This window comes from Anomaloglossus baeobatrachus, chromosome 3 (genome assembly GCF_048569485.1).
Source record: "Anomaloglossus baeobatrachus isolate aAnoBae1 chromosome 3, aAnoBae1.hap1, whole genome shotgun sequence".
NCBI lineage: Eukaryota > Metazoa > Chordata > Amphibia > Anura > Aromobatidae > Anomaloglossus > Anomaloglossus baeobatrachus.
In genome coordinates, this window is record NC_134355.1 from 545,959,484 (window position 1) to 545,986,579 (window position 27,096).

At 41.3% G+C, this 27,096-nt stretch overlaps 1 protein-coding gene across 1 annotated transcript in view; it reads left to right on the top strand.

The window, feature by feature from the left end:
- CLSTN2 (calsyntenin 2) overlaps positions 1-27,096 on the top strand; it is a 1,533,789-nt gene that overhangs the window by 1,434,651 nt on the left and 72,042 nt on the right. The gene's annotated exons all lie outside the window — the stretch shown is intronic.

Below are 27,096 nucleotides of genomic sequence, written 5' to 3' on the forward strand. Positions count from 1 at the left end.
AGTTTCCATCTCCTTTTTCAGGTATTCTTTAAAGCGCACCAATCACCAGGCTTTTCCTATATAAAATAAAGCCAGTGCTATACTGGCGCTATCATGTGGATTCTATACATACCTTTAGTTGACAGATTTGATGTATAGTTTTTGAAATACAGGCAAGTAAAGTTACAGAACTTTACAGCTTTTTGATTGTCAGCAGCTGCCGAATTGCTAATATGAAAATGTATTATTGAAACAAATAGACAAAGCAGCAAATCACAATGAGGTGATTATTATGGGGGACTTCAACTACCCCGATATAGACTGGGAAACTGAAACCTGCGTATCTCAGAAAGGAAACCGGCTTCTGTCAGTAACTAAGGATAATTATCTGTCCCAACTTGTGCCGGGCCCAACTAGAGGGGCAGCCCTTCTCGACTTAATTTTAAGCAACAGGCCAGATAGAATAAAAGACGTACGAGTGGATGGGCACCTAGGGAATAGTGACCACAATATAATACAATTCCACTTGTCCTTCAGTAAGGTGCCTTGGAGGGGGGTTACAAAAACGATGAATTTCAGGAAAGCAAAGTTTGATCAGCTTAGAGAAGACCTTCGCCAAATTGATTGGGACAATGTCCTCAAAAATGGGAGCACAGAAAATAAGTGGGAAATTTTTAAATCAGTATTAAACACCCACTGCGAGCGAGCCATACCATGCGGAAATAAAAGGGCTAGGAACAGGAGAAAACCAATGTGGCTAAATAAGGATTTAAAAGGGGCAATGAATAATAAGAAAAAGGCATTTAAAAAGCTAAAACAAGAAGGCAGCGAAGAAGCATTAAAAATATATAGAGAAAAAATAAAATGTGTAAAAAACAAATACATTTAGCAAAAGTAGAAACTGACAGACTCATTGCTTAGGAAAGCAAAACAAATCCCAAACTATTCTTTAATTATATAAACAGAAAAAAGATTAAAATTGATGGTGTTGGCCCTTTAAAGAATAATGAGGGTAAAATCATAGAAAGCGATGTGGGAAAAGCAAATGTTTTAAATACTTTTTTCTCAACTGTGTTCACACAGGAAAAGCATATGCCACGGGAAATGCAGAGGGATCATGTAAACGCTTCATTAAGTATGACCTGCCTAACCCAGGAAGAAGTGCAGAACCGACTTAGTAACATTAAAATTGACAAATCATCAGGCCCTGATGGCATTCACCCTCGGGTATTAAGGGAGTTAAGTAATGTGATAGACAGGCCTCTATTCCTTATATTTAAAGACTCTATAGAAACTGGGTCTGTTCCACTGGATTGGCGGCTAGCAAATGTGGTACCAATATTCAAAAAAGGGTGTAAAAGGGAACGTGGAAACTATAGGCCGGTAAGCTTAACATCTGTTGTGGGTAAAATGTTTGAAGGGTTTTTAAGGGATACTATTATGGAATGTCTCAATGTTAATAATTGTTTAACTCCATATCAACATGGATTTATGAAGGATCGCTCCTGTCAAACTAACCTGATCAGCTTCTATGAAGATGTAAGCTCTCACATGGACCGAGGAGAATCATTGGATGTCATTTATCTCAACTTCGGTAAAGCATTTGACACTGTCCCACATAAAAGACTGCTAAGTAAAATGAGAAAGCTTGGGCTCTGGGAAAATGTGTGTAGATGGGTAGGTAGCTGGCTTAGTGGTAGAAAACAAAGAGTGGTTATTAATGGCGCATACTCAGATTGGGCCAGGGTTACTAGTGGGGTGCCACAGGGGTCTGTATTGGGCCCCCTACTATTTAATATATTTATTAATGATCTGGTGGATGGTTTACAAAGTAAAATATCAGTATTTGCAGATGATACAAAACTATGTAAGGTAGTTAACACAAAGGAGGACAGTTTGCAACTACAGATGGATTTGAGTAAATTGGAGAATTGGGCTGAAAAATGGCAAATGAGGTTTAACACAGATAAGTGTAAGGTTATGCACGTGGGAAGGAGAAACAGATGCTACGATTACTTACTAAATGGGAAACCACTGGGGAAATCAGACATGGAAAAAGACTTAGGCATCTTAGTCAATAAGAATCTAAATTGGAGTGCCCAGTGTCAGGCAGCAGCCACCAAAGCAAATAGGGTGATGGGATGCATTAGAAGAGGTCTGGGGGCACGAGATGAAAACATCATTCTCCCTCTGTACAAATCACTCGTCAGACCACACTTGGAGTATTGTGTGCAATTTTGGGCACCGGTGCTCAAGAAAGACATTACTGAACTTGAAAGGGTTCAGAGGCGGGCTACTAAAATAATAAATGGAGTGGGTGCATTACAATACACAGAAAGGTTATCAAAATTAGGTCTATTTACTCTAGAAAAGAGAAGACTTAGGGGAGACCTAATAAATATGTACAAATATATCAGAGGGCCATATAGAGATCTCTCCCATGGTCTGTTTGTACCAAGGACTATGACAAGAACAAGGGGGCATTCTCTTCGATTGGAGGTAAGAAAATTCCTACATCAGCATAGAAGAGGGTTCTTCACGGTAAGAGCAGTGAGGCTCTGGAAGTCTCTTACTGAGGAAGTGGTGATGGCCAACTCACTGAATGAATTTAAGAGAGGAATGGATGCTTTTCTTGATAGCAAAAGTATAGAAGGTTATAAATAGCATAATCTTACAGGTAGATAGAAGAGCGACCTAGATTATTAGAGGAATGGGTGGGCTGCAACACCAAGACAGGTTATTAAACTTGGGGTTCTTTAGTTTGGAAAAACAAATGCTTAGGGGGGATCTAATCACAATGTATAAACATATGAGGAGACAGTACAGAGACCTTTCCAAAGATCTCTTTACACCTAGGCCTGCAACTGGAACACGGGAGCATCCGCTACGTCTCGAGGAAAGAAGGTTTAATCATAACCACAGACGAGGATTCTTTACTGTACCAGCAGTGAGACTGTGGAACTCTCTGCCGCATGGTGTTGTAATGAGTGATTCACTGCTAACATTTAAGAAGAGCCTGGATGCCTTTCTTGAAAAATATAATATTACCAGTTATGTATATTAGATTTTATGACAGGGTGTTGATCCAGGGAACTAGTCTGATTGCCGTATGTGAAGTCAGGAAGGAATTTTTTTCCCCATTGGAGCTGTTTGACACATTGGGATTTTTTTGCCTTCCTCTGGATCAACATGTTAGGCTACGGGTTGAACTAGATGGACTTAGAGTCTCCCTTCAACCTTAAAAACTATGAAACTATGAAACTATGTGGGTCGGATTCTTCTATCTATTCCCACCCCTGTCTGCTGCCTGGCCACTGTAGATGATAGGGGCGTGTTCGAAATCAGCCAATACAGTATAACATCTACAGAGGCCCGGCTGCAGACAGGTGCGGGTATAGATAGCAAAACCCGACCCACATATTAGCTATTAGGCAGCTGCTGCCAATCAAAAAGCTGTACATATCTGTAACTTTACTTGCCTGTATTTCAAAAACTATACATCCAATCTAACAACTAGTGGTATTGTATAAAATCAGCATGATAATGTCAGTATGGCACTGGCTTTAGTTTATATAGGAAACTCCTGGTGATTGGTGCGCTTTAATACTCTATGATGCTGTGTAAAACTTGAGAAAATTAGAAAAATTATTTGAAGCATTTCTAATTTTCTACTTTCCACATTAATTGGCATCATGCAAACTCCAGATACAATTCTTTCTACGGCTGAAAACAATTATTTGTATAGAATGTTTCCAATACTGTATTTTTACATCATTGGATCATGTTGATTTTTTTTTATTGTATTAGCCAATTTTTTATTTACACCCACTGTGTTTTGATATTGTATTGTACGTACGCCCATGCTGTTTTATGCCATAAGGGTAATGTGGTTTAGCAACTGTTTTCTTGTGTGAAAACAGTTGTTTGGTCACAATAAAAGTCAAGAACTAAATATGAAGCTTAACAAATTCTCCATTATTGACTATAACAAGCCTCTTTTAAAGAGTCATAAAGCTGTAAAAGCATTGCATTGAGTTAGTGACATTTTCTATGTATTATACCTAATAACACCAAGCTGGCACTGCTTTTGTTCATAGAGGCATTTAAGGTCACCATGCTTCTAGTAGAATTGTGCTGGCTGTTATGATAACAGAATACACAAACATGAGCATTAGCAACAGAACTTATTTCAAGTAATTAATTCCCACATTCCTGATGCGATGGCTAATGAAGGTTCGGAGCAGTCATCCATCGTTCTATTGTTTTATTTTTAACCACAGAACTACCAAGGACATGGTAACAATTACACAATTCACTTCAAGACAAATCATATAAGATGGATTACGTTGCAGAGGAACATTATACATACATTTTCTTTCCAGGGAGTTGGTTAGTTTTATCATTACATTGAAAATCAAGGATGGACATTTAATTATCTGATGCATACACACCAGGGCCTACTTTCTAAAAAGCCTATTGGCATACCAATGTTTTTGCAGTAAGTTAGGCAAACAGACAATGCATAACATAATGAGAACATAAAATCAAGGCTCACATGTTGTGTATTTAGTATAGCAGTATTATACAGAATCAGCACAGTGAATGTGTTTTAACTTAAAGACGTTATCCACTACCCTAACTCATTTAACTTTTAATTCATTAATCATGCTATTATACGCCAATAATTGCATCCATGCTGTTATTATAGTAACATAAACATGTTATCATGCAGATAACATCACTTGGTGTCTCCCAGCAGCAGCTCTGACGTTTACATCAATCTCTTCCCCTCCCCAGGCTTACTGAGTGCTAATACTACAAGGTCCATCATGCATTTCTGCAGCCTGTGATGCAGCACTTAGCTCCCCCTTTCCATTCTCCACCCTGTGCTGCTAAAGATATTGGATGATACCAAGTGTCAGAGCAGCCCAGGGTAGGTACCAGCCCATTGGGCAATTGACAGATAGCCAGTACAGCCCTGCCAATGTGTTTGTTATGCAATTTTCAGCACTTCTTAGCTGTCCAAGTCAGTGATTGGATTACCTAAACCCTTTGCTTTTGAAATGCAGATCACAGCACTTCATTAGATGTAAGCCCCTGCTATTACTGCAGAATGAAACTGTCAGCTCACCTTGCATGAGACAAAATTGTGATTCACTCCAAAACATCTGCACCCATCTGGAGCCCAGTGACAACTTCCTTTCATTTTGTCTGATTTCTGTGCCAGAAAAGGAAGTATCAGACATAACAGAGGATGAAGAAGACTCTGCAGAACAGTTCAGTACTATGCGATCCCAGCTGAAATGCGCTTATATACTATATATATATCAAATAGAAATATATTGCAAAAGGTACAGAAGAACTATGATATATGGCAAGGGAGTGAAAAAGTAGTGGAAAACCCCTTTAAAGGTGTTGACCACTACTCTGACAATTCCTTCTCAATCACTTTATTTCCTCTATTAAAAATAATAACAGCTATGCTCACCTCTTGTGTCAGCACCATTACAGCAATGTTGGTGCCTGCTCTCCTGGGGCTTGCGTAACATTGTTATAAAACGTGAGCCCTGCAGCTAATCAGCAGAAGCTTCATTCTCACCTCCTTCAGACAACACTGACATCTGGAGGAGGTTAAAGAGCCGCAGCAGCTCTCACTTTTTCCAGGTGTCACTTTCATCTGAAGCAAGGTGAGAATGAAGCTGCCACTGATTAGCTGCAGAGCTTGTATGGTATAACAATGTCATATAAACCCAAACAGAGCAGGCACCAACATCACTGGAATGGTGCTGACACAATAAGTGAGCATAGCTGTTATTATTTTGCTTGAGGAAATACTCTATAGTGGTCGAGAAGCCGATTTCCAAAAAGTGGATCCCTTCAATCGTATTCTAATACTTTTTTTTTGTGCAGGATCACTGCAGAGATAGTTTTTTTTCTTGCACCTCGGAAATCTGCCACCTGTCTGTTTCTGTTGTGGAAACTCAAGGGTTTTTTGGTGCATATGTCACATGTTCATTTTAACCTCTTCATCATCCGATGATTTTCCGCTTTAGTTTTCTCCTCCCTTTCTTTCAACAGACATAACTTTTTTACTTTTCCGTCAATATTGCCCTATCAGGGCTTGTTTTTTTGTGGGATGAATTTTACTTTTGAATTACATCATTCATTATTCCACATATAGTACTGAAGAACGGGAAAAAAATACAAGTGAGGTGAAATTGCGAGAAAAGTGAAATTCTACAATTGTTTGTTTTTTTTTTATTTAGCATGTTCACTAAATGGTAAAGCTGACCTCGTACCGTGACTCTTCAGGGGAGTATGAGTTTGTAGATATCAAACATGCATAGTTTTATTTTTATTAAAGTGGTGAAAAAAATATTCAAATATCTGTAAGAAAATCATTTCTCTTCATGTTAAAAGTTTCCAAGTCTCGTAATGTTCTAATTTTTTTAGCTCTGGGGCTCAGAGGTGGCTTATATTTTGTGTCTTGAGCTGACGTTTTAATTATACTATTTTTGGGTAGATGCGCTGTTTTGATTGTAATTATGGCGGTTTTATTATTTTTCTTATTATGCCACTTACCAATCAGATTAATTTATTTTATATTTTGATAGGTCGAGCATTTCTAAATGCAGCAATACCAAATATGTTTTTTTTATTATTTGTTTTATTTTCAATGTGGCAAAAGGAAGATCATTTGAAGTTGTGTTTTTTTTCCATATTTTTTTAAAACTTTTTTTACACTTTTTCTTATTTTTACTTGTCCTTTTAGGGGACTTGAAGCTCATACACTTGATTGCTTCTGCTGTTTATGTGGCGCCTCTGAGGCTTCAGTCGCCACAGAGACATTGCACCCCAGCCAGAGGTGTGATGTCCCATCCTGGGTAAGGAAAGGAGTGAACGCCGGTCCACAGGCAAATTCACACTACACCCATTGTTAGGTACACACAGGGACCAGAGACAGTGGCAGCAACCCTCCCATGCTGCATGCTGGGAGGGGCCGTAAGACCCATCCCTGCTCCCGTAGGGTGGTAGCTTAGCAACTGGGTGAGTGGGAGGAGCCAGACGAGTGTAGAGTAGAGAAGGAAGGTCAAGTTTAGTCAGTGAGAGGAGACAGACAGTCTGCAAGAGGCAGAAGAGAAAGAAGAGTAGTGCTCTAGTCAGCCAGGAGCAAGAGAAGAAAGTGACGCTTCCTGGTGAAGACCCTGGGACTCAGAGGGTCCAGGTGACACCAAGCAGAGAAAAGAAGGGATTCCAGGGCCACAGATAGCTTTTAGGCTCGTGGCCTGTTCCACAGGAATATAGGTGGAGGGATCAAGCTGCAAACAGGGGATGGTCCCTAGAAACCGGAGGAGGGAAAAATCATCTCCAACAGTAAAAACCGAGGCCCAGGGAAAGCTGCAAGCTCCCCGGGCCACAGCCCACAGCAGAATCTTTGGAAAGGGGGCAAATAACCGACAGGTGAGCCCCTGGCCCGGAGGCTGTAGTGGAGGCCGAGCCAGGTTCAGCCAACAAGGGCAAAGCTTAAGGAGACGGCTGAGAAAAGGAACACATAGAGGGGTGCACCGGCTTTCACTCCAGGATCTACCCAGGACCGGCGGAGGTCCCTGACAGGGGGTTCCAGCAGTCTGAAGGCACCAGTGTGCTGCAGCCCAGGACCAGTGAGTAAACATCTTGAAATTGCACCCCCCTGGTGTTGTCTCCATTATTCCGCCTACACTATTTCATCACTGTATATACACTTACAAGCACCAACTGTTTCCCCGGGGCACCGCTCCACCTGTGGGGAGCAGTACCACCATTGCTGCCGTTCCATCACCCCGGAGGCTTCATACAGCAGCGGCGGCTTAATAGCCGCAAACCACAGGTGGCGTCCCAAAAATTATAAACTTTAACAATCACCCCCACTGAAGCCATCTTAATTGACCCCACCAGGGCCACGGAGTCGGGCCCAGCCACCACTGACAAACCCCGGACTAGTCCGGCCCGGCACTGGGTGTCCCATAGCCCTGGGGTGGGCGAGTCATTTAGAGGTATGCTTCAGCCACAGCATCAGCACTGCTCTGTACAGCAGAAATGCGTATCTCCTGTGAATGTCGTTGATCAGCCAGCAGTCACAGGAAGTTCATGATAGGGACAGGGGTCATCAGCTAACCCCCAACTGTCATGACAACTCCTTGGTGCTTCCCAATCATGTCACATGGCTGCCAACAGTGGAATGACATGCTTCAACCCAGCGCACTTTTAATCTCACTGTCAAAGGTTCACAGTGGAATTTAAGTGGTTAACAGGTGTGGGTAGATCTCTGATCCTCCCAAGCCGGTTACCTGCACATTTTGGCTAGACCAGATCAGCAGATGTGTGGGGAATCAAGAGGGGTCGTCCCCCGAGCTCGAATTAAAGAGACAGACACTACCTGTGACGTACTGCTATGTCATAAGTCATAAAAGGGTTAATGAGGACCCTAAATCCGCAGGTTAATCCAAAGGCTTGGCTTTGTTTTTTTTTTCATATTGTAGTGTTTTTCTCAAACAGAAAAGCACATAAAATACTTGAAAATGGGGGGAAATATGCATGGATTTTAGAAGAATAAATGTTATGGATTTCAGATTAACAATCTACACATAAAATCTGCACCAAATGCGCAATAGGTGAACCTATCCATAAACTCCATGCTGATGACCGTGATTGGATCCAAACCAGGGACTCAAATGCTCCAAGTGAAAACTACTATATCACCATTCTGCCACACTGACCTACACCTTTATAACCGCTAAAAATCCTATTGATATATGCACATATATTATAAATGCAACCAATAGAATTAACAAAGGAGATAAATATTTATACTACACTGTTTTGATGTCATAGGTACTATCTGCACTATTCCTTTAAGTTAGGTTCATGTATTTGTTCTTTAGATTGTCTTTGGTTTTATGATTCTAGCTGTTCTTAGATTTATTAAAATATTAATCATACAACACTGTTATACATATATTAAGTAGCAATATAAAACAACAATAACCAGTTTATTCATCTATTTATATGACTTATGGCAAAGTAGTGCTGCCTTGATCTTGTTTTTGCAGTATAAAAGTGCACATAAATAAGTAAGTCATCTGCAGGGTATTAAAAGTAAATGTACCCTTCACACAGCTGTTCATCTCAGTTTACCTTTCCTAGGTGGCTACTATAACATTGACTTTAAATGTGTATTTATGTTTTAAATAAGTAGAGAGCAAAGATTGCTGAAATCTATCCTCATCTAATTAGAACATTCTGTCTCATGGATAGAAAATAAAACTGCAGCCTTTCTTTATTGTACTAAGTTATGTAAGCAAAAAAGCACACCATATTGTTTATACTCATTGATGAAGTCGAGAAGGAGGGAGGGTAGGAACGAGCGGGAGGTGGAATTTGCCTAATAATTAGCAATGTTGCAAAACTTGACCTTGTGAAACTAAACTAATTCACTTTGAAAGACTCGTTGGTTGCATAAATAGAAAGTAAGTGCTATAATTGAGCAGTATACAAAGGATATTGTACTATTCAATTCAATCTACATTACCATGAAGCCTTTATCTATAATGTTAGGAAATTGTGTCAATAAAAACCTCTCTGTGCAGATTTATCATAGAGCAGACACACACTATAGGGTCCTTGTGCAATATAAATAATATGAGCCCCTTTATTTAAACAATCCATGATATAGCCCCCCTTAATAATAATTGTATACCTTGAAATTCATTAGAACATTCTGTTATGTGCAGTCTCATGGTACAACGTTCTCTTGAAGATCACAGTGGAAATGTTTGTAGATTTTGTAATAATCTTTGAACGGTGGGTTTTTACAAGGCACTGACCATTTATGTTTCATCATATTCTTGTAAACAGTTCAAAGCCTGTGGTCTTTCATATGAAACTGAAATCCCATGTGTGATGTGAAATAAGATATCTTATTTGTCATGATGGCTATGGGATAGCGGGGAACTGGGGCTCCTAATATTTCTTGCAAGCTAGGGGGCCCTATGCTATCACTAATCTCAGGGATACTCCTGATGATGGAGATGCCTGAGTCTACTTCTTGGCTGTGCTCTTGTCCAGTCCCGATCTGATTCCCCCTCCCCCAGGGATGGATGAGACAGCAGTGTGATGAAACCCACAGATAAAGATAGACACAGGAAAAACAAAATTCTGTCGAACAGCACACACACAGGATAAGACAATAAGTGATTCAGAAGGAAAACAGGCGCAGGAAGGAAGCTATAAAACAACAGAGATAAAGTTCACAACCATACCAAGCAAATAAGTATAACTTTCACCAGACAATGTGGGACACCACACTTCAAAGACCAACAAAGAGCAAACTATAGCTGGCATGGATGGAAAGATTCAACCAGCATAAATAGGAAGAGAGTAGATGTGTTAAGCCTCCCCACAACATTTGATTAAAGGAGCAAGCAGACTAGCAGAGATTAACTCTTGCTAGCCTGCCTATGAGTCAGCACACAGCAGGTTGATGTCTGAGTCTGCCCATGTTGATCCCAGACACCAGAGAAACTATTGGGGGGAGTGGCAGAACCTGCAATCTGAACAGAGGTCTACGCCACCATGACAGTTGGAGACGTTTATGCAAAACGCCATGTGACATTATTATCATTATTATTTTTAGCATACGTGAGTGAAATGCATTAAAGAGGTGATTAACTACACAGCATAGTGGCCTCACATCAATGTAAGTCTCATAAAGAAGGTTTTTCTCAGATATCTTGGGGGAGAGGGAAATCCTGCTGAAAAACTTTCTTTAAATTGATGGTCCACTACACAGCATAGTGGACACACATCAATGTAAAGCTCATAATAAAGGTTTTACCCAAGTACCTTGTGTAGTGAATTGTGCCTCTAAGCAGCGCTATTGCAGGCCACTCATCCCCATCACGTGAACCTCAGGCTCCGTGACGTCTGAGATCCCGTGATGTCACATCAACTTCCAATTGTCCCAACATCACCAAGGCAGGCCCCACTCTCCCTAAGTGACTGGGCTGTGGGCAGAATTTTACTGCTCATCACAGCCCAGCATCTGACACGCTCTCTTCTTCACTGCAGATTGTTGGAAGTAATGTTGGGCTGTGACGAGCGGTGAAACTCTGCCCACAGACCAGTCACTCAGGGAGACTGGGACCCGCCTTGGTTGACATGACATTACCGGATCGCAGAGGTCATGGAACCCGGGGTTCACACGATGGGGTGAGGGGACTGCAATAGCGCAGAGGCACAATTGACTACACAAGGTATTTGAGAACAGCCTTTTTTATAAGCTTTAAGTCTATGTGTGGCCACTATGCTGTGTAGTGGACCACCCCTTCAGCAAGATTTCCCTCTCCCCCAAATTATTAATATGCGCTCTGTGAAAGACAAGCCAAGCAATACTTTTATAGGTCCAGTCTATTCTTCTTTTACTGGGAATTAATATGAAAATGAGACTGAACATCTAAAGTCTCTGTCATTCCAGCTCTATTTCCCACCCAGCGCCTCCTCTTACTGCCTGACTGACAGATTCTGACTAGAGTTGAGTGAGTACCTAACTATTCGTACTCACTATATTCATAGCAAGTACTGTCTAATACACACGTATTTATTCCATATAGCATGTGCAATTCAAGTCAATGGGGAATACTCGCAATGTTACGAGTAACCTGAATACCACCCTATTCGCTACTCGCATGAACAGTACGGCATTCAGGTTACTTTGCAAGTTTTTCCCCATTGACTTGCATTGCACACGCTATTTGGAATGAATACGCGACTTTTAGACAGTATTCGTTATGAGTATAGCGAGTACAAATAGTTAGATACTTGCTCAACTACCTGTGAGTTTTCAGGTAAAGGAGCTGACAGTCAATCATGAGGAAGAGAACAGAGCTGCTGTGACAAAGGCTTCAGGTCTACAATAGGCCTTCAGTCTCATCTGCATACCAATTTGCTGATTTCTCAGTAATGGAGGAACGGACTTGCCATGTAAAGGTATTGCTAGACTTGTCTTTGATAAAGCTACATGCACATATAAATAGTTTGAGGTATGAAATCCTGCTGACAAATCCCACCCCAAATAAAGGTAGAGAATATGAGCTACACATGAATATTTATGCCACAATCACATAAAGAGATATAAAAAGTAAACAAACTGTTTTTTTAAATGTGTTTAAAAGTGTGGTATCCATGTGTTTTATGGATAGAAACTGTACTCTTAGTTTATGGGGCTGTTTTTACATCCATTTATTGAGGACCAACTGACTGCATAAGAAACAAAAGAAACAGTTTTTATCCTAGTGATGGATTATACTCCCCCACATAAGTCTATGGGTCTGGAAAACTTAGTTTACTGATGATCCTAGTTTGGTCCAACTACGTATGGAAATTGTTCAGTTTTATACTTATGCAAAAAAAAGTTCAACCAGTCGGAAACTATATTATTTCAAACTTGAAAAACTGAAATTAGTAGGAAATACAAATCATATTCTTAAATTATTCCTTCAACAGGAATATTGCAGAATATGTAATTTGACTGTGAAATAGACAACCTGCTTTTACGATTCAGCACCATGGACAAGGCTTGGCAAAGCTGTAACACAGTTACATGGCAAATTCTCGCTTTTCTGTTACTGGAGGTGAAAATATAAATGATGCAGTCCAAAATGGCAGGAGGCTGCTCATACAAACAGTCTTGGGCTTATAAAAAGCCTCTCTGCTCCCGACAATCTTCTAGTAATCAAGGAATGGCCTATATTTAATAATTATAAAATATTAAGCTCCACCCACCAAATTAAGTGATATAATATTCAATGTTTCATACCAACACAGTTACCATGCAACTAATATTTATTTTATTTATTTAATATGGCGGCAACCAAGTCACTATTCTCCAGTAGATTGAAGCAATGATTAATGGTACAACAAGACTCGTACAAGAGTTTTTTAAGCATTTTACTTGGTAAGATACATGAGGGAAAGTGTGGGGGAGTCTTCATTTAAATAGACATTTTTTGTGTGTGTTTTTTTTATTTTCACTTACTGGGTTAGTAATGGGGCCTGATAGCTCCCTCTCCATTACTAACAACAGGGCTTGATGCCAGCTGACACCAAATAGTTGACATCAACTGCTACATTCCTCTAAGAAGAAGTTGGCAGATGACCCTAAAAACAGCTGTCAAGTCCCGCACATAGGTCCCCTTGTGTGCCTTGCTACACCACCACTCTGATTTTGGTAAGATGCTTAGGTGTATCTGTGTTATTAATGTTGTGTTGCATTAGCACTATCTGCACACACAGCAGCACCGACCCTTATCTTAAATTTATTTCGGCTATCTAAATATAGACTTTATTTATACTATAATGTAGTTGAGTTACTGGCACTGTGGTCGCTTCCTATCCCTATTCATTTTTATATGTATGTTTCTTGCTCTTATATTTATTCAATAAAGGTTTTTTTTTTTAATCTTCTTCTTTTGGTGAATACAGCTGAAATCAACTACAAAAAATATTACCCCAATTATTACCAGACCAGGGCAATCGGGAAGAGCTGTGCAAAGCACCAGAAGAGGCGTATCTAATAGATGTGCCGATTCTGGAGTGGCTGTGGGCTGGTATTTTTAGGTTGGGAAGAGGACAAGTTACGTGGACCTCCCCAGCCCAATAATATCAACCCCTAGCTGTCTGCTTTACCTTGGCTGGTTATAAAAAATGGGGGGACCCCACATCATTTTTTTATTTCTTTATTTATTTATTAAGTTCTCAACAGGGACATGGGAATCAGAAATGCGTCCAGGGATCTTTCCCGTGTTGTTCCCATGACATTTCAGCTATGATTCCACCCATTTCAACCCTCCTGTTAGGGTTTTTTCGAAAAATGCTTGAGTTCCCCATAGACTTCGATTATACTCATTACTCAAATCGAACCCTTCCAAACATCCAACCTGCTCGATTCGAGTAACGAGCACTCTAGAATTTTAATGCTCACTCATCAACAATAATGCCTAGAATTTTTTTCTCAATGCTCAGAAGTCCCTTCATCCAACATTGTGACAAGCCAAATACAATATAACATTGGTATAATAAAGATATATTTTGGCACAATACTGTATATGTTAGAATTACGCGTTGCCACATTCTCTATGTACTAGATATATCTCATATCTGCTCAATCACTTGCTGATGAAGCAATTTTCTCATCATCTGGACCTGTGAAAACCGCTAGTAAAAATCATTAGTACATAGGAGCAAACATCTCTGCTTCCAAAGCTGCTGATCAGATGCTATATACATAATATCTTATTCAGTATACCAAATGTACATATTTCTGAATATAAGCATTGCAAAGCTTCATTTCATAGCTACCAAAGGATCAGTCATATGAAATCTTTGTAAAGTGTCCAAATTATTGTATTGGCTTCTTTTAAAACAGAATTAGGGTCTGTATCATGTTTGCTAAGATATCAAAGTAATGTAAGTTATAATGTGACAAAAAAGTAAAGATTATCTAGGAAATAATCAAGATTGCAACCTGAATAAATGATAAGATAAAAAATATCAAAGCTGTTTTTTATTTATTTATTTACTTTATCAAAGAAACCTTTTATATTGTAGTTCTTGTTTTATCAGATTTCCTAATTATAGAAAAACAAATGATGGTCTAAAGTAAATTTTAATATAAAAAAATAATACTGCACTAAATTTGGAGTTTTAATCATAATAATGTTTTTTTAATTATTTTCTTTTAATTGTTAGCATCTTTTTGCAGGAAATGTAAGATTAGTTCTCAGGTGGAAATGAGTTCCAGATTATAAAACATTACGTATTATGACATGTTGGAATACTGACATTTAGTTTCTACTTAGATTTGTACCGGAAGAACAAATTCTGTGTCTAAGTAGAAGTAAAAATAACACACTGCCTGATGGAATAAATCTTAAAAGCTATGGACACTTTCGACATGGAAATAATTATTTTTACACTTTAGTGGTTACCTTTAGTTAATGACATTGCACTTAGATACGGTCTGCAATCTTCATTCCTTAATGCTTTTTCAGACCTCTTTTGTGCAGTTTGTAGCTTTATCCCAGTTTCAAATGTTTTTCTTGTGGGAGTGTTCCTCCCAGGAATACAGGCTGGATGTGAGCTCTGTGTGTACAGTGGTCGATGTTGTCTTTAGAAGCTTATATTTCAGAACAGCTTTAATATTGCCCTTCTTTTCCCTTGATGTGTTTTCCTCTTTTTCCATGACCTGTTTTGTCTGCCTTCCCTAAGATACATTCTCCACACTACATGCTGTAGACATCTGTAAACACCCCCTCCCTCTCTCTTCTACTATATCATTGAGAGAAGGCAAAGCGGTAGCAGAACTAGATGCAGATGTTTGGATGGATTTGTAACATTTTTGAAGATCTCTCAGCTAGACACATGATTATTGACTCTCTCCAGCAGCAAAATGAAAGAACATTTTCTAGAACCCAAAAGGATTGCAGATTGTATAGTATACTTCTGTAACATAGGAAACATATACTGATAGTGGATACTGTGACATACAATGATTTCATATTTATAGACAAAAGACATAATATAGGCTAGATAAAAAACTAACTGTACTACCCAGCGTTGCCCGAGATAGTAACTACGTGTCTCTCTGTCTCTCTCCCATTCTCCCTCCCTCCCACTATTTTCATCCCCTTCTGTCTGTTTGTCTCCCTCTCTGTCTGTCTGTCTCTCTCTGTCTCTATCTGTCTGTCTCTATCCTTTCTTTGTCTCTCTCTCTCTGTCTCTGTTCCTATCTGCCGCTCCCTCTGTCTGTCCCCTCTTTCTCTGTCTGTCTCTCTCTTTGTCTCCATCGCCCTGTCTGTCTGTCTCTGTCTCTCTCTATCCATCTCTCTCTCTGTCTCTTTCATTGTCTGCCTCTCTCTCTCTTTCTATCTCTGTCTCTCTCTTTTTCTCTCTCTGTATATATCTCTGTCTCTCTCTTTCTGTCCCTATTCATCTCTCTGTTTCTCTATGTCTCTTTTTTCCCTCTGTCTGTCTCTCTTTGTTTCTCTGTCTGCCTCTCTCTCTGTCTCTCTGTCTGTCTCTTTGTCAGTCTTTGTCTGTCTGTCTGTCTATCTCTCTGCCTATTTCTCTCTGTTTTTCTCTCTCTACCTCTGTCTATTTTTCTTTTTGTTTTTCTCTCTCTCTCTGTCTCTCTCTATTGATCGTTCTCTGTCTCTCTTTCTGTCTCTCTATCCAACTCTCTATCTGTCTTTCTGTGTGTTTCTGTCTCTCTGTCTGTCTCTTTCTGTCTGTCTCTCTCTGTCTCTCACTGTTTCTTTGTCTATGTCTCTCTGTCTATCTCTGTTTCTGTATGTCTGTCTCTCTCTGTTTTTCTGCTTGTCTTTCTAACATAACATAAAACTGAACAACCCATTCAATATAAAACCCTTCTCTGGTATCATGAGGTCAGTGGGACCCCATGCTGACTGCATATGTAGATGCCAGCACATGTTGTTCCACACGATTATGGCATTTTATGTATTTTCTTATGTAGGTTCAACTGGTATATTGCACATGCTGTTTTCAGTTTTACTCTTTTTAGTTTATATCTATATAACTATAAAGGATGGTTGGGTCACTATGAATCTATGTTACTGTTTGTGAAAAAAGGCATTTTTTTTTTCATTTTAGGAGACAAATGTGGCCTACTGTTGTATTTTTGGGCCTATTGTTTTACCTAGGGCTAACAAAAAGTTCCCAAAAATGACTTACAGTGTTTTGGCAATGGATGGGACTGGAAAACTGATATATGTTGCGGCAATAAGCCAAAAATTAATTTTGTTCTTGCTCTACTGGTTACGTTTTGACAATGGTACAACAAGGGAAGATAGAAGGACTTCAGATAAGCTAGATCCGATTTACCAAGTCTATATAAAATTTGTTCTAACATGCAGTTCTAACTATATGGTAAAAACTGAATGTGTGGTGGATGAATTTCTCCTTGGGTTTAGAAGAAGATGTAGTTTGAAGCAGCATATACCCAAGAATCCCAGCAAATATGGTGTAAAGGTGTATGTGTGGCGTCCCTGTGGCGTCGCCACAGGGTACTGCATCTCACCAAAGGTGTGGTGCTCATCCCGGGTAAGATCGGTGCCGGTTCACCACATCCACCACCACACATAAGCCAGTTGCCCTCTCACCATGACGGGGTAGGGTACGGTAATTTAGGATGGTCACCATATCATCTGGGGCCTCCCACCCACTACCTATGGGGCTCAAGTGGGCAGAGGAGCAGGAGCCATACACACACTTAGGGTGGCTTTACACGCAACGATATCGCTAAAGCGATCTCGTTGGGGTCACGGAATTTGTGACGCACATCCGGCCGCGTTAGCGATGTCATCGCATGTGACACCTATTAGCGATTTTGAATCGTTGCAAAAACGTTCAAAATTGCTAATCGGTAGAGTTGAGCGCGGTTCGCGGTTCGAGGTTCTCCAGTTCTAAGCTCGAGTGATTTTGGGGGCTGTTCGAGATCGAACTAGAACTCGAGCTTTTTGCAAAAGCTCGATAGTTCTAGATCCGTTCGAGAACGGTTCTAGCAGCAAAAAGCAGGGCTTTTTACAGCTACAGTGTGCAGGAGCAATCCTGGCAGCCTGCCAGAAGCTGGTAACCAAGATAAACATCGGGTATCCAACCAAAGCGCTTTGGTTAGTAACCCGATGTTTATCCTAGTTACGTGCAGGAAGCCCACACTTCCCCGCTCAGCTCACTCCGCCCCCTCCTGCCCGCGGCATGTACACATACATATACACACACACACACACACACACACACACACATGGTCCCGCTCGGCTTACCTGCGGTGATGAAGTCCCGCCATCCCGACCTCAGCGCTGTCACTGTCCTCCATGGCCGCCGCTTGTCACATCACCTCTCGCTTCCGACCCGAGACTGACTAGCGGTGACATCACGGGCCTCTCGCGATACTTGGTGTGAAGGCGCCGGTCATTGAGCTCAGTGACAGGGGCTGTCAGTGTGCTGGAGATCAGCGCAGGTAATGTACCTTGCTGACAGCAGCACTTGTCATGCCCTGCAGTGACCTGGGCTGACCCATTGATGTTAGCTCAGGTCACTGCACTGCTCTCCCAGCCAATGGGGAACATCCTGCTCTTCATTGACTGGGACAGTGTGGATCGTCATGGCAACCCCTTGGATTACACCAGGCCTGGATTTGTTTTTCATTCTAATAAATTGGTTAAAGAGGGAATGTTTTGGGGAGTGTTTTTTCAAATAAAAATGTGTTTGTCGTCTATTTTTTTTATTACTGACTGGGTTGGTGATGTCAGGTATCTGATAGACGCCTGACCTCACCAACCCCAGGGCTTGATGCCAGGTGACTTACACATCTGGTATTAACCCCATATATTACCCCGTTTGCCACCGCACCAGGGCGCGGGATGAGCTGGGGCGAAGCACCAGGATTGGCGCATCTAATGGATGCGCCACTTCTGGGGCGGCTGCGGCCTGCTATTTTTAGGCTGGGGAGAGTCCAATAACCATGGATCTCCCTAGTCTGAGAATATCAGGCCCCAGCTGTCTGCTTTACCTTGGCTGGTGATCCAATTTTGGGGGGACCCCTATGTGTTTTTTTAAAAAATTATTTATTTAATTTAAAATAACAGCGTGGGGTGCCCTCAGTTTTGGATTACCAGCCAAGGTGAGGTTGCCAGCTGTGGTCTGCAGGCTGCAGCCGTCTGCTTTACCCTAGCTGGCTACAAAACTAGGGGGAATCCTACGTCATTTTTTTTTTATTTTTTTGGCTAAATACAAAGCTAAGCACACCTTAGTGCCACATGAAAGGCACCAAAGGGTGCTCCACTTTTTCTCCATTTTTTCTCCACTTTTTCTACATTTTTTCTCCACTTTTCCTCCATTTTTTTCTCCATTTTTTCTCCACTTATTCTCCACTTTTTCTCCATTTTTTTCTCCACTTATTCTCCACTTTTTCTCCACTTTTTCTCCATTTTTTTCTCCACTTTTTCTCCATTTTTTTCTCCATTTTTTCTCCACTTTTTCTCCACTTTTTCTCCATTTTTTTCTCTACTTTTTCTCCACTTTTTCTCCACTTTTTCTCCACTTTTTCTCCAATTTTTCTCCACTTTTTCTCCATTTTTTTCTCCACTTTTTCTCCATTTTTTTCTCCACTTTTTCTCCACTTTTTCTCCATTTTTTCTCCATTTTTTTCTCCATTTTTTCTCCACTTTTTCTCCACTTTTTCTCCACTTTTTCTCCACTTTTTCTCCACTTTTTCTCCATTTTTTTTCTCCATTTTCTCCACTTTTTCTTCACTTTTTCTCCACTTTTTCTCCACTTTTTCTCCATTTTTTTCTCCATTTTTTCTCTACTTATTCTCCACTTTTTCTCCACTTATTCTCCACTTTTTCTCCATTTTTTCTCCACTTATTCTCCACTTTTTCTCCACTTTTTCTTCACTTTTTCTCCACTTTTTCTCCACTTTTTCTCCACTTTTTCTCCGTTTTTTTTCTATGGTCGGTCTACCCATTAGCTCTGCCATGCATACTGTAGCTCTACACCTACTGCACATGTTACTTTATGATTGACATCTCTTTCATACCAGAGCTGTCTAAGCCTACTCTGACCCCATATTTGTCATTACTATATTGTCCTTGTACTGTATTATGACATTTGTATCATGTGTTTCATTTCTTGCTGTGTTGCAATTTTTTTGCTGCATCCCAATTGTACCTCTACATTGTTCGAGTTTGTTATTGTTCTCTCACTCTTATGTGATACTGATTATTGTCATTTTTCATGATTACATGCAGATAAGTCCAATCTGACGAAGGCTGAGGCCGAAACATCATTTGTAACTTGTTTTGGACAAAAACATATATGCTTATGAAAAAAAATTTTTTTCTTAATACGGACCAATAAAGAGTGATTTTGCATTACTATCCGTTGTGACTTACTGACTTAGTCTGGGAGATTTAGAGTGCCGAGGTTACTCACTAATTTTATCTATTATTACCTCTGAGCACCTATATACCAGTGAGCAGAGCTTCCTCTACAGTAGTTCTTCTGATTAGGCATGCCCTTACCTCATGAGCACGGCATTGCAGCTTTGGTAGCAACCATTACGACATGGACTCTGCTGCTGTGGACCCGAGAAGAGTGAGTGCAGATTCATTGCACCCACACTCCTCACATGAAGGGTCCGCACTCCTAGAAAATGGGGGATACGTTCACTGAGTGTCTCCCCCCCCATATTCTAGACGGTCCAGAGTCGTCGTGGGACCCCTTTATTTTTTTTCTTACAATAAATTGGTGAAATAGGAAATGTTTTGGGTTCTGTTTTTTCAAATAAATTTCTTTTGTCGATTTTTTTTTTTTTTTTTGTTAGTACTGACAGTTTATGATGTTGGGTATCTAATAGACGCCATGACATCACAAACTGCTGGGCTTGATCTCAGGTGACTTTACAGCTAGTATCAACCCGATTTATTACCCTGTTTGCCACTGCACCAGGGCACGGGATGAGCTGGGGTGAAGCACCAGGATTGGCGCATCTAGTGGATGCGCCACGTCTGGGGTGCATGCGGCCTGCTATTTTTAGGCTGTGAAGGCCCAATAACTATGGACCTTCCCACCCTGAGAATACCAGACCACAGCTGTCCGCTTTACCTTGGCTGGTGATCCAATTTGGGGGGGACCCTACTTTTATTGTGTAATTATTAATATTTATAAAATAATTATAAAAAAGAGCCTGAGGGGACCTCCACATTGGATCCCCAACCACGGTAAAGCTGCCAGGTGTGGTTTTCAGGCTACAGCCGTCTGCTTTACCCTAGCTGGCTATCAAAAATGGGGGGACCCAACGTCATTTTTTTTTAACTATTTTTTAAATAGAAAAAATTAATGGGCTTCCCTGTATTTTGATTGCCAACCAAGGTAACGGCAGGCAGATGGGGGTGGCAACCCATAGCTGTCTGCTTTATCTGCGCTGAGAATCAAAAATACCGCGGAGCGCTACGTCATTTTTTTAAAGATTTATTTTTACAGCACTGTGATGTCCAGCAATCAAAATACAGGGAAGCCCATTTTATTTTTAGTTATTTAAATAAATAATTAAAAAAAATATATATGGGCTCCTGCTGCATTTTTTGTATTGCTAGCTAAGGGTAATCCAAGCAGCTACTGGCTGCTAACCCCCACTGCTTGATGTTACCTTCACTGGCAATGGAAAATCCAGGGAAGCATTTTTTATTTTTTTTGCCAAAAAACTACAAAGAATTTTTTTGCCCACGAAAAAAAATGACGTGGGCTTCGCCATATTTTTGTATGCTAGCCAGGTACAGCAGGCAGCCACGGGCTGCCTCCAACCCCCAGTTGCCTATTTGTACCCTGCTGGGAACCAAAAATATAGGGAAACCCGTTTTTTTTTAATTATTTCACTTATTTCATGAAATAATTAAAAAACAAATGACGTGGGCTTCGCCCCATTTTTGTGTCCAGCCGGGTACAACTAGGCAGCTGGGGATTGGAATCCACAGCACAGGCTAGCCCGAGGTTTCTGGGCACCTCTGCTGCGGATTTCAGTCTGCAGCCGTCCCAGAAAATGGCGCTCTCATAGAAGCGCCATCATCTGGCGCTGTATCCAACTCTTCCAACAGCCCTGGAGCCGGGTGGCTTGTTGGGTAATCATGAGTTAATACTGGCTTTGTTTTACTAGCCAGTATTAAGCCAGAGATTCTTAATGTCAGGCACGTTTGACCCGGCCATTAAGAATCTCCAATAAAGGGTTAAAAAAAAAACACCACACAGAGAAAAAATACTTTAATAGAAATAAATACACAGACACATTAGAGACTCCATCTTTATTACCCCCTGTCAGCCCTCCACGATCCTGCTCTTCTGTCTTCTTTCTAGTGTAGTAGTAGTGACGATTGTAGTGAGGAAGGATGAGGTTCACCAGCTCATCACTTGGGGCTGGGGAACCTCATCCTCACTACAATGCTCACTACAATCGTGCAGCCTTCACTTCGTGAGTGATCAGTGCTGGCTGTCAGCGGTAACAGCGGTAACGCTGACAGACGCGTTACCATAGCAATGGTGCTCTCGGAGCCGCGGTTAGCGGTGACGTCACCGCTAACTGCGTTGCTATGTTAACGGTGATCTCCGTTAATGACCGGCTGTGTCAGCCGGTCCCTAACGGAACGGGGAGTCGACCGTGTGCTAGAGCATGTCGCCGGTACACGGCGATACACATATGTGCACCGTGTACCGGAGAGATGCACTCGCAGGTCCTACATGACGCGTCATAGTCATGTGACCAGTCTGTAGCCAATGAGATAATAGCCACGTGACTGGTCACATGGCTATTTTGACGTCACGATAGGTCCTGCATCTCTGCTGGCAGTGCCGGTCGCCGGGAGGATTCAGTGATCATCGGATGGAATAGCGGCAGGAGACAGAGTGCAGAAGGGATCGCGGGGACCGGTAAGTGTTATGGCAATGTTTATTAACTGTTTGTGTACATTTATCATGCATTTTTATGTGTTTGTTATTGCCTCCCATTATAGCCTATTGGTTCGAGTTCGGTTCGTCGAACGTTCGACGAACCGAACTCGAACGGGAGCTCCGTTCGGCGAACCGACCTCGAGCCGAACCGGGACCAGTTCGCTCATTTCTACTAATCGGTGACATCCCCCCTATTCTCAATTATCGTTGCTGCTGCAGTAAGGATGTTGTTCGTCGTTCCTGCGGCAGCACACATCGCTATGTGTGACACCGCAGGAACGAGGAACCTCTTCCTACCTATGTCCCGGCCGCAATGAGGAAGGAAGGAGGTGGGCGGGATGTTACGTCCCGCTCATCTCCGCCTCTCCGCTTCTATTGGGCAGCCGCTTAGTGACGTTGCTGTGACGCCGAACGAACCGCCCCTTAGAAAGGAGGCAGTTCGCCGGCCACAGCGACATCGCAAGGCAGGTAAGTAGTGTGATGGGTCTGAGTGATGTTGTGCACCACGGGCAGCGATTTGCCCGTGACGCACAACCGATGGGGGCGGGTACGCACGCTAGCGATATCGGTAACAATATTGCAGTGTGTAAAGCGGCCTTTAGTCAGTTGAGTTACCACTTGGAACGGAGTGAGACGCAGAAGAATACAGTCACTGAGGGGAGAGCTCATAGCTCCCTCCGGACCGGCGCACATCGCAGGGTGCGGAGCCCTAGGCTGGTGGGTACGTCAAGGCCTGTCAGAAGAATCCGCAGGGCAGAGGATAACAAGTCATCTTGCCCACAACAGCGCCCGGGGCAAAGCAGCATATAGAGCCAGGAGCCGTGATCATGGGGCGGCCAACCAATGGGCTTGCGCTGCCTGCTAGATGGGACAGGGAACATACCCACCCCAATGGACAGAGGTCCCTGTGTAGCTTTAAGTCACAGGGACTCACACAACAGAGTGCAGGAAGGAAGAACTCATGAAGTAACCCTTTGGTACCGGCCCCCAAACTATCCGGGATCGTCTGGAGCTCATCATAGTGGAGACTGGCAGTCGAATGACAGGAGCAACTCAGTGAGTAAACACCTTAAACTGCAACTGCTGTGTATGATTCTTCCCGCGCCCCGCACTTCCCACACTGAGGTGGATGACTACCTCCAACATCCTCCTTGGGGCATAGCTCTGCCTGTGGAGAGCTGCAACATTCGAGTTGCATTATCATCTGCCTCAGCCGAGAGAGACACTCCTCAGCAGCGGCTCCCACTATAGCCACATACCATAGGTGGCATCACAATTGAATACTACTACTTCCCTCATCATTATTGGTTGACACATCGGGATCACGGAGCCGGGCTAGGCCACCTTGACAACCCAAACCCCCAATACCAGCCTGGTGATGAGTAATTCCGCAAGACCCCATGGGCACGTCATATGTATCAGCTGACAGTTCATCCCACTGAATTCCAAAGTATAAATTGGAATACATCACAGTGTGCATCAATTCTTCACATTTTATTAAACCATCCTGACATTAAAAAAGACAAAGTTTGGCTGAAGGAGTGTCTTTCATTATTTAATTAAATCCTGACCAAAATACATGTATAGAAATGCAAAATTTGGTGGTTGGTTCATATTGACCCCATAGCACAACTAGTGTGTTTATTCATGATACCAGACAAGGGTTAATGAGTTCAGCATCAATAGAAGACAAAGAAAAGCTTCACTGGTATGAACAGCTGATATGGCAGAGCCATTATGTTTCCTGTAATAACAATGATACTTGAAATCAGGATTATAAACTAAATCATTCTGCTCTACAGATAATGCTATTATCACAATGATAGGACTACTTTGTAGCTTTAATCACAAAAATCTCCAATAATCAACTGACAAGACCCTTAAATATTCTGAGATATCTTGGACATCTATCTTCCTCACAAGCAGAGATTGCCACTTTTGTAGATAAAAACAATCAGAGCGTATTCCTACATCAATATACAAAGAACCTTTGATGTTGACAGGCTACAAATAAAACAGATATTATAATTTTCTTATTTACTAAATTTGTTAAAATGACAGCATCCATTTATAATAACAAAGTTCCTGTAATGCCATAAATATTACTTAAAGATAGGCAGATGTTTGCATTAATGTGGCACTGCAAAATAGAATACCTGTCAACTCCAGTTAATATAATATATGATCTATTTGCTACAAACCTATTATTTATCAATTCAAAATAAAGATCTAATTCTTTAATGTTTGCACAGTAAGCCCAAGATCTTTAATGAAGGGTTAGAGTACCGTTTCACTAAACGACGTACAAGCAATTCCGACCACGATACGACCTGGTCAGGATCGCTGGTACATCGCTACAGGGTCGATGGTGAGCTGTCAAACAGTCAGATCTTCCCAACAACCAGCCACCAGCCACCAGCCACCAGTGACTCATGTAACGATGCTGCGCTTGGAAACCAGGGTTACTAAGCAAAGCGCTTTGCTTGGTTACCCAATATTTACCCTAGTTACCAGCGTACACCGCTTACAGGCTGCCACCGATGGCTCCATATATATGTAGCTAGGGTGCACATCGGGTTACTAAGCAAAGTGCTTTGCTTAGTAACCCGATATTTACCCTGCTTACCAGCGTATGCTTACACAAAGTCGGTGCTCGGTCTCCCGCAGTCAAACATGCCAATGTGTGCAGCACAGCGGGAGACCAACAAGCAAAAATTAAACCAGAACAGTGTGGAATGATCAGCGATTTTACAGCAGGGGCCAGGTCGCTGCTTAGTGTCACACACAGTGAGATCGCTGATGAGGTCACTGGTACGTCACAAAACCTGTGACTCAGCAGCGATCTCGCTATCGATCTCGCTATGTGAGAAGTACCCCTTACACGTATACATACAGTAGCTATTACTGTAGGTTCGCTCTACTTAGAGCACACTAGGGATCATCCAGCCTAGATATACAGTGGTGAGGGAGCAAGAAGCGTAACACTGCATGAATAGGGAGATTTTCTATAAGAAAAGGCTAAAAACTCTGGATAGACATTTTTGAGACTGCCTCACTGAATATATTGCATTTCCAAGCTTTGCAAACATACAGTGTGCCTATTATGTTTAATATTTCCACTAGTAAAAAAATATATTTCAAAATATATTTCATAAAATGGTGCTTAAAGATCAGCGGCAAATTACAAGGTCAAATATCTTAAGAGCTTGCCAGGTAAGGTGGATATAAGTCATAGAGGCCATATAAAGTACTACAGACAAACAATCAGTGCGGACGGATAAAGATAAAACAGATTTAGGTGTCCAAATATACATGGGAACTGTAACTAAGCATGAAAATGGTATCTTCCAGCAAACATGCTGTTAATTAGAGAAATGCAGTCTGGTATCTTTCAGCAGGGCAACCATTAATCACAGGAGTAAAAGAAATGTAAACACAGTCTGGTATCTTCCAGCAGGGCAACCATTAATCACAGGTATAGACAAATGTAAATAGAGTCAGGTATCTTCCAGCAGGGCAACTGTTAATCACAGGTATAAAAAAAACCGTTAATACGGTCTTGTATCTTCCAGCAGGGGAACCGTTAATCACAGGTATAAAAGAAATGTAAATACAGTCCGGTATCTTCCAGCAGGGAAACTGTTAATCACAGGTATAAATTACTTTGATAAAGAAAATTATTAATTTCAGTGATGTATGTAAACTGGGACTTATAGTGAGGAACTGGTTAACAACAGAAAAGTAGTGTCATTCTAGATATTTAAAGGTGTATTCCCATCTCCAAGATCCTATCACAATATGCAGTAGATGTAATAATAATAATAATAATAATAATATTAGCAAATACCTTCAATTAGAAATGTAGTACAGTTCTCCTGATATAGCCATGTCTCCTACCTTATGTTTAGGGCTTTGCAACTTAGGCATCTATGGCTATGTCCACTCATATAGTGACAGTTAGTTGCTCGTGGTTGTAACCATGGATAAATAATTGCAATGTCCTGCACATGAGGTAAGAGACATGGCTATATCAGAAGAAATATACTACATTTCAAATTGGGGGTATTTGCTAATATTATTATGTATACCTACTACATATTGGGAAAGGATCCTGGAGATGTGAATACCCCTTACAGTAGATGCACAAGTTGACATACTGCATACACTGGGAGATTTTACAGGACTTTAATCAAACCATGCACCATGACAGAGGAACTTGAAATTGTTTCCAAGCTCAAAAAACCTGATCCAATCGCTCATTCAGCTATCTGCATCTATCCTTGTGGTTTCTTATTGCTAACTTGCTGAATTTCCTGCCAACTTTCCCTCTGTACTTTTAGATTACGGTACATTTCCCATGAGACAGAACCGTAACTGTCCAACGGCTCTCATCCAACAAACCTCAGTATCTACTCAAATGACCAAAAAACACCATCTGGAGACTCCAATACAGTCTCAAGATGGATATAGCACTGCATACACCGGTTCTCCTACCTATCTTTCCTCTTATTTCACTCACCAGTGGATCCAGGAGAAAGAGAGTACAGTGTTGTTTGTTAGGGG